The sequence below is a fragment of the Thermobia domestica genome, chromosome 15 (assembly GCF_964235325.1).
Source record: "Thermobia domestica chromosome 15, izTheDome1.hap1.1, whole genome shotgun sequence".
Lineage (NCBI taxonomy): Eukaryota > Metazoa > Arthropoda > Insecta > Zygentoma > Lepismatidae > Thermobia > Thermobia domestica.
The window spans coordinates 91,115,169-91,124,793 of NC_137468.1; positions in this window are offsets into that span (position 1 = coordinate 91,115,169).

Sequence of the window (9,625 nt, forward strand, 5' to 3'; positions counted from 1 at the left end):
GAAAATTCAATTTTTATCCGGGAAAATAATAAAAATTCGGGATTTTGAGCAATGGGGACCAGTTGTCGACAAGGACGAGATGGGTATCATTCGATTCGTATTAACAAGAAGATCAATAATTCGTATGACATTTTCCCGAAAATTCAATTTATACTCGGGAAAATAATAAAAATTCGGGAATTTGGGCAATTGGGACCAGTTGTCGACAAGGACGAGATGGGTATCATTCGATTCGTATGAACAAGAAGATCAATAATTCGTATGACATTTTCTCAAAAATTCAATTTTTACAAGGGAAAATAATAAAAATTCGGGAATTTGGGCAATGGGGACCAGTTGTCGACAGGGACGAGTTGGGTATCATTCGATTCGTATTCACGAGTAGATCAATAATTGATATGCCATTTTCCCGAAAATTCAATTTTTATCCGGGAAAATAATAAAAATTCAGGATTTTGAGCAATGGGGACCAGTTGTCGACAAGGATTAGATGGGTATCATTCGATTCGTATGAACAAGAAGATCAATAATTCGTATGACATTTTCCCGAAAATCCAATTTTTATTCGAAAAAATAATAAAAATTCGGGAATTTGGGCAATGGGGACCAGTTGTCGACAGGGACGAGATTTGTATCATTCGATTCGTATTAACAACTGGATCAATAATTCGTATGCCGTTTTCCTGAAAATTCAATTTTTATTCGAAAAAATAATAAAAATTCGGGAATTTGGGCAATGGGGACCAGTTATCGACACGGACGAGATGGGTATCATTCGATTCGTATTAACAAGTAGATCAATAATTCGTATGACATTTTACCGAAAATTCAACTTTTACCCGTGAAAATAATAAAAATTCGGGAATTTGGGCAATGGGGAACAGTTGTCGACAAGGACGAGATGGGTATCATTCGATTCGTATTCACGAGTAGATCAATAATTGATATGCCATTTTCCCGAAAATTCAATTTTAACCCGGGAAAATAAAAAAAATCGGGAATTTGGGCAATGGGGACCAGTTGTCGACAGGGACGAGGTGGGTATCACTTGATTCGTATTAACAAGTAGATCAATAATTCGTATGACATTTTACCGAAATTCAACTTTTACCCGTGAAAATAATAAAAATTCGGGAATTTGGGCAATGGGGACAGTTGTCGACAAGGACGAGATGGGTATCATTCGATTCGTATTAACAAGAATATCAGTAATTCGTATGACATTTTCCCCGAAAATTCAATTTTAACCCGGGAAAATAAAAAAATTCGGGAATTTGGGCAATGGGGACCAGTTGTCGACAAGGACGAGATGGGTATCATTCGATTCGTATTCACGAGTAGATCAATAATTGATATGCCATTTTCCTGAAAATTCAATTTTTATGCGGGAAAATAATAAAAATTCGGGAATTTGGGCAATGGGGACCAGTTGTCGACAAGGACGAGATGGGTATCATTCGATTCGTATTAACAAGAAGATCAATAATCCGTATGACATTTTCCTGAAAATTCAATTTTTACCCAGGAAAATAATAAAAATTCGGGAATTTGGGCAATGGGGACCAGTTGTCGACAGGGACGAGATGGTATCATTCGATTCGTATTCACAAGTAGATCAATAATTGATATGCCATTTTCCCGAAAATTTAATATTTATCCGGGAAAATAATAAAAATTCGGGATTTTGAGCAATGGGGACCAGTTGTCGACAAGGACGAGATGGGTATCATTCGATTCGTGTGAACAAGAAGATCAATAATTCGTATGACATTTTCCCGAAAATTCAATTTTTACAAGGGAAAATAATAAAAATTCGGGAATTTGGGCAATGGAGACCAGTTCTCGACAGGGACGAGATGGGTATCATTCGATTCGTATTAACAAGCAAATCAATTATTCGAATGCCGTTTTCCTTGAAAATTCAATTTTTATTCGAAAAAATAATAAAAATTCGGGAATTTGGGCAATGGGGACCAGTTATCGACAGGGACGAGATGGGTATCACTCGATTCGCATTAACAACTAGATCAATAATTCGTATGCCACTCTCCCGAAAATTCAATTTTTACCCCGGGAAAATAATAACAATTCGGTAATTTGGCAATGGGGACCAGTTGTCGACAGGGACGAGATGGGTATCATTCGATTCGTATTCACGAGTAGATCAATAATTTATATGCCATTTTCCCGAAAATTCAATTTTTATCCACGAAAATAATAAAAATTCGGGATTTTCAGCAATGGGGACCAGTTGTCGACAAGACGAGATGGGTATCATTCGATTTGTATTAACAAGAAGATCAATAATTCGTATGACATTTCCCGAAAATTCAATTTTTATCCGGGAAAATAATAAAAATTCGGGAATTTGGGCAATAGGGACCAGTTGTCGACAGGGACGAGATGGGTATCATTCGATTCGTATTAACAAGGTGGATCAATAATTCGTATGCCGTTATCCTGAAAATTCAATTTTTATTCGAAAAAAATAATAAAAATTCTGGAATTTGGGCAATCGGGACCAGTTGTCGACAGGGACGAGATGGGTATCATTCGATTCGCATTAACAAGTAGATCAATAATTCGTATGCCGTTTTCTCGAAAATTCAATTTTTATTCGAAAAAATAATAAAAATTCGGGAATTTGGGCAATGAGAACAAGTTGTCGACAAGGACGAGATGGGTATCATTCGATTCGTATTAACAAGAAGATCAATAATTCGTATGACATTTTCCCGAAAATTCAATTTTTACTCGGGAAAATAATAAAAATTCGGGAATTTGGGCAATGGGGACCAGTTGTCGACAGGGACGAGATGGGTATCATTCGATTCGTATTCACAAGTAGATCAATAATTGATATGCCATTTTTCCGAAAATTCAATTTTTATCCGGGAAAATAATAAAAATTCGGGATTTTTTGCAAAGGGGACCAGTTGTCGACAAGGACGAAATGGGTATCGTTCGATTCGTATTCACGAGTAGATCAATAATTGATATGCCATTTTCCCGAAAATTCCATTTTTATGCGGGAAAATAATAAAAATTCGGGAATTTGGGCAATTGGGACCAGTTGTCGACAGGGACGAGATGGATATCATTCGATTCGTATTCACGAGTAGATCAATAATTAATATGCCATTTTCCCGAAAATTCAATTTTTATCCGGGAAAATAATAAAAATTCGGGATTTTGTGCAATGGGGACCAGTTGTCGACAAGGACGAGATGGGTATCATTCGATTCGTATTAACAAGAAGATCAATAATTCGTATGACATTTTCCCGAAAATTCAATTTTTATCCGGGAAAATAATAAAAATTCGGAAATTTGGGCAATGGGGACCAGTTGTCGACAGGGACGAGATGGGTATCATTCGATTCGTATTCACGAGTAGATCAATAATTGATATGCCATTTTCCCGAAAATTTAATTTTTATCCGGGAAAATAATAAAAATTCGGGAATTTGAGCAATGGGGACCAGTTGTCGACAAGGACCAGATGGGTATCATTCGATTCGTATGAACAAGAAGATCAATAATTCGTATGACATTTTCCCGAAAATTCAATTTTTATTCGAAAAAATAATAAAAATTCGGGAATTTGGGCAATGGGGACCAGTTATCGACAGGGACGAGATGGGTATCATTCGATTCGTATTAACAAGTAGATCAATAATTCGTATGCCGTTTTCCCGAAAATTCAATTTTAACCCGGGAAAATAAAAAAAATTCGGGAATTTGGACAATGGGGACCAGTTGTCGAGAGGGACGAGGTGGGTATCACTTGATTCGTATTAACAAGTAGATCAATAATTCGTATGACATTTTACCGAAAATTCAACTTTTACCCGTGAAAATAATAAAAATTCGGGAATTTGGGCAATGGGGACCAGTTATCGACAGGGACGAGATGGGTATCATTCGATTCGTATTAACAAGTAGATCAATAATTCGTATGCCGTTTTCCCGAAAATTCAATTTTAACCCGGGAAAATAAAAAAAAATTCGGGAATTTGGGCAATGGGGACCAGTTGTCGACATGGACGAGATGGGTATCACTTGATTCGTATTAACAAGTAGATCAATAATTCGTATGACATTTTACCGAAAATTCAACTTTTACCCGTGAAAATAATAAAAATTCGGGAATTTGGGCAATGGGGACCAGTTGTCGACAAGGACGAGATGGGTATCATTCGATTCGTATTAACAAGAATATCAGTAATTCGTATGACATTTTTCCGAAAATTCAATATTAACCCGGGAAAATAAAAAAAATTCAGGAATTGGGCAATGGGGACCAGTTGTCGACAAGGACGAGATGGATATCATTCGATTCGTATGAACAAGAAGATCAATAATTCGTATGACATTTTCCCGAAAATTAAATTTTTATGCGGGAAAATAATAAAAATTCGGGAATTTGGGCAATGGACACCAGTTCTCGACAGGGGCGAGATGGGTATCATTCGATTCGTATTAACAAGCAAATCAATTATTCGAATGCCGTTTTCCTGAAAATTCAATTTTTATTCGAAAAAATAATAAAAATTCGGGAATTTGGGCAATGGGGACCAGTTGTCGACAGGTACGAGATGCCTATCATTCGATTCGCATTAACAACTGGATCAATAATTCGTATACCGTTTTCCTGAAAATTCAATTTTTATTCGAGAAAATAATAAAAATTCGGGAATTTGGGCACTGGGGACCAGTTATCGACAGGGACGAGATGGGTATCACTCGATTCGCATTAACATGTAGATCAATAATTCGTATGCCACTTTCCCGAAAATTCAATTTTTACCCGGGAAAATAATAACAATTCGGTAATTTGGGCAATGGAGACCAGTTGTCGACAGGGAATAGATGGGTATCATTCGATTCGTATTCACGAGTAGATTAATAATTGATATGCCATTTTCCCGAAAATTCAATTTTTATCCGGGAAAATAATAAAAATTCGGTATTTTGAGCAATGGGGACCAGTTGTCGACAAGGACGAAGTGGGTATCACTCGATTCGTATTAACAAGTAAATCAATTATTCGAATGCCGTTTTCCTGAAAATTCAATTTTTATTCGAAAAAATAATAAAAATTCGGGAATTTGGGCAATGGGGACCAGTTGTCGACAGGGACGGGATGGGAATCATTCGATTCGTATTAACAAGTAGAGCAATAATTCTTATGCCGTTTTCCTGAAAATTCAATTTTTATTCGAAAAAAATAATAAAAATTCGGGAATTTGGGCAATGGGGACCAGTTGTCGACAGGGACGAGATGGGTATCATTCGATTCGTATTAACAAGTAGGTCAATAATTCGTGTGCCATTTCCCGAAATTCAATTTTTACCCGGGGAAGTAATAAAAAATCGGGACAAATATAGCCACGCAACAGATGATTTGTGTTACTATATTTGCTACGTGATTGTGTTCTTGCACTATGGTTATTGACTTCACCAAGGCTTGGTATTCGGCTTTCGTTTTTCAATAAGAATACAAAATAGAAACGAATCCTAGTAAGGAGTCGATGTGTTTCTAGAGCAGTACATAGGTTTTTAATACCTTGTACAAAGTGTTCAAAAAGTGAGAATTGGTTATACCTTCATGACTGACTAGGTCACTTCGGAATTTAGTCTGCATTGCCTCTGTTCAGTATTCACTGCTTCACTAACAGCAGGTAACCTGACTGAAACTGTAAACACATCAATAGTGAAATTATCATAAGACTTGATGTATAGATTTAAAAATTTATATGACAACAGTATCCTAAATAATGTATCAAGATTTATGTTCAAACTAATGATCACAACAAAATTCATGAAAAAATATGCGACTTGTTTATTTATTTTTTATTTATTTATTTATTTATTTACCAAAGTTCCAGATACAGCAAGGCAGCCAGTTTATAAATGGAATACTTTACACGCAACAAATGAAAGAGGCTATGAGAAACATCAAAGGGCGTGAATCATGTGCTTAACCTACAAAAACAATTAAAGGATAAAAATAAAATATAACTTTTAGGTAATGACTAGATAATATTTACTTAAACTATAGACCCACAAGAAGAGAAGAAAAACTGAAAAAATGCAACTCGCATATTAAAAATTGAAATCAACAAAAGTGATTAGCAATCAACTGGAAGAAAGCCTAAACATGTTTCCTTTTCCACGAAAGGATAGATAACTAATACTGCTATAACTAGAAAAGGACAATGAATATAGTGCACAAATGTAATAAATATGTAATACTCTGTACTTTATATAATATCAATCACTTGCAAAGGATATTAAAATAGATTATAAAACTAAAAGATTAAACAACTTAATACGAAATATTACTACCATAAAATGAAACGTATAGCCACAAATATTATATAACAATTTCTATATCTACTACATAATATTTATTCAAACTATAGACCAACAAGAAGAGAAGAAAAACTGAAAAAATGCAATTCGCATATTAAAAATTGAAATCAACAAAAGTGATTAGCAATCAACTGGAAGAAAACCTAATCACGTTTCTTTTTCCACGAAAGGATAGATAACTAATACTGCTATAACTAGAAAAGGACAATGAATATAGTGCACAAATGTAATAAATATGTAATACTCTGTACGTTATATAATATCAATCACTTGCAAAGGATATTAAAATATTTAGATTATTAAACTAAAAGATTAAACAACTTAATACGAAATATTACTACCATAAAATGAAACGTATAGCCACAAATATTATATAACAATTTCTATATCTACTACATAATATTTATTCAAACTATAGACCAACAAGAAGAGAAGAAAAACTGAAAAAATGCAATTCGCATATTAAAAATTGAAATCAACAAAAGTGATTAGCAATCAACTGGAAGAAAACCTAATCACGTTTCTTTTTCCACGAAAGGATAGATAACTAATACTGCTATAACTAGAAAAGGACAATGAATATAGTGCACAAATGTAATAAATATGTAATACTCTGTACTTTATATAATATCAATCACTTGCAAAGGATATTAAAATATTTAGATTATAAAACTAAAAGATTAAACAACTTAATACGAAATATTACTACCATAAAATGAAACGTATAGCCACAAATATTATATAACAATTTCTATATCTACTACATAATATTTATTCAAACTATAGACCCACAAGAAGAGAAGAAAAACTGAAAAAATGCAATTCGCATATTAAAAATTGAAATCAACAAAAGTGATTAGCAATCAACTGGAAGAAAACCTAATCACGTTTCTTTTTCCACGAAAGGATAGATAACTCATACTGCTATAACTAGAAAAGGACAATGAATATAGTGCACAAATGTAATAAATATGTAATACTCTGTACGTTATATAATATCAATCACTTGCAAAGGATATTAAAATATTTAGATTATTAAACTAAAAGATTAAACAACTTAATACGAAATATTACTACCATAAAATGAAACGTATAGCCACAAATATTATATAACAATTTCTATATCTACTACATAATATTTATTCAAACTATAGACCAACAAGAAGAGAAGAAAAACTGAAAAAATGCAATTCGCATATTAAAAATTGAAATCAACAAAAGTGATTAGCAATCAACTGGAAGAAAACCTAATCACGTTTCTTTTTCCACGAAAGGATAGATAACTAATACTGCTATAACTAGAAAAGGACAATGAATATAGTGCACAAATGTAATAAATATGTAATACTCTGTACGTTATATAATATCAATCATATACAAAAGATATTATAATATTTAAAAAGTAATACAATGTCATTACATACATATTTGAACAAAATAATAGAGCATGACAATACATGCTTGAAATAATGAATCAATACCAGGAATAATAATGGAAATGAACTAATTGTGATAATATATATATAACTTGTACGATATTGAATTTGAAAATATGCAGGTTTTTTTCCATATATACAGAAAATACACAAAACAATAGAAATTTAGTTTCCGGTACAAGATATTGAATTTAAGAATATAAGGATTTTTCATATACTCCGAAAATACACGAAAGAATAATAGAATATTGTGCAAATTGTCCTAATAATAGAAACCAACAAGAAAGCGATAGTGATTCGATGCTATCAAGTTATACATACAGTGGGTATTCAAGTCAATCCAGTACTTTTGTAAAAAAATAAAATAAAAATAAAAAACAATAATCAAGAAAAGAAAACTTCAATTTTATTTCACATAACCGCCTGTTACAGTTATACACTTATCCCAGCATTTATTATGGCCTGGAAGGCTTCGGCATATTAAGAATTAGAAGTACACCTTAATCATTCTTGAACAGTCACATCATACTTCATACTCACTGTGGAAATGTTGACCTCCTAGAAATTCTTTCAGAATTCGAAACAGATGTAATAGTGGCCTTCCTTGTCAGAGTGGTCTTTCAATTCAGTGCAGACCTCAACGTATTGTGCTGGTCTAAAGTGGGAACCTATTTTAAAGTTAATGTTCACTCAAATGGTCAAAAATTAGAGTATTTACTGTTTCTAACGAAGGATTATTGTACGACGATTGTCAATAATAAGAGTTTTAAAGTGATAAAAGGAAAGTTCCAGAAATAACTGCTTTGGGCTGTAATTCACTATGAACGGGACCGTAAGTGATAGTCATACGACATCTTTGAAGCGCTAACACTGTTCAAATGTCTTATTGCGAATGATTGTTCCATCACTGTATTGTGATTGAAGTCCTTTGTAAACTTCAGCTGGTTTTAATCGCTACACTAAAACTTCCATCACCTTAAACTGTGTATACACGCTAACACAATTGTCTGCCATCTTGAATAACATTTTGTGGACTGGCCTGAGAGATAACTGCTGCCGATTAGTAGCAGGACAACTATGAGTTCCTACCCCATGCCCCACCTCCACTCTGGAGTTCTATTTTAAACATGTAAGGCAAGTCACGAATTGAGTTAAATACCCCTCAAAAATACATACTATCTAGAATTTATTTTAATAATTCAATTTAAATAATACTATTATGCACATTGGTCCTTTAATTTTTTAAGAAACGTAAAAGGCATAAGCATTAATTATCATTTTATTTGAACAAAATATATTAATATCCATTATTTATATAAATATCCAACTATACATATTGAATGCACTTGTAAATATACAAATATTAAAAGACACGCCGAAGAATTTTTTAATAGTTGCTTTTGCTCTTAGTTGTTTCTATAATGAATCGAGTCAGTGACTGTATTTCTTATCGCAATTGGAATAACAGTAAATGATTTGAAGTTTGTTTATGTTCTTCCCATTTCGCCTGTGCTTGATTTAATTATGGAGATGTTAGCATAACCCGCCCACGTAATTATGACAATGACGCCCATCAAACTATGATTTTTATTCGAATATTTTCAATCGAATAAAGCTTACTCGATTACTTTTTTTTTTTAAAAAAAGAACAAATTCTCCTAATAATTATTAGCATGGTGAAACACAGTTGGCACATGAGAACAGTTACTCATTAGACCAAACGAAAAGAAAGACGAAGAGCAGAATCACATCAACGAAGAAATCATCCACATTACTTTACTTTGCGCAGAAATCAATCCCCATCTGGATATG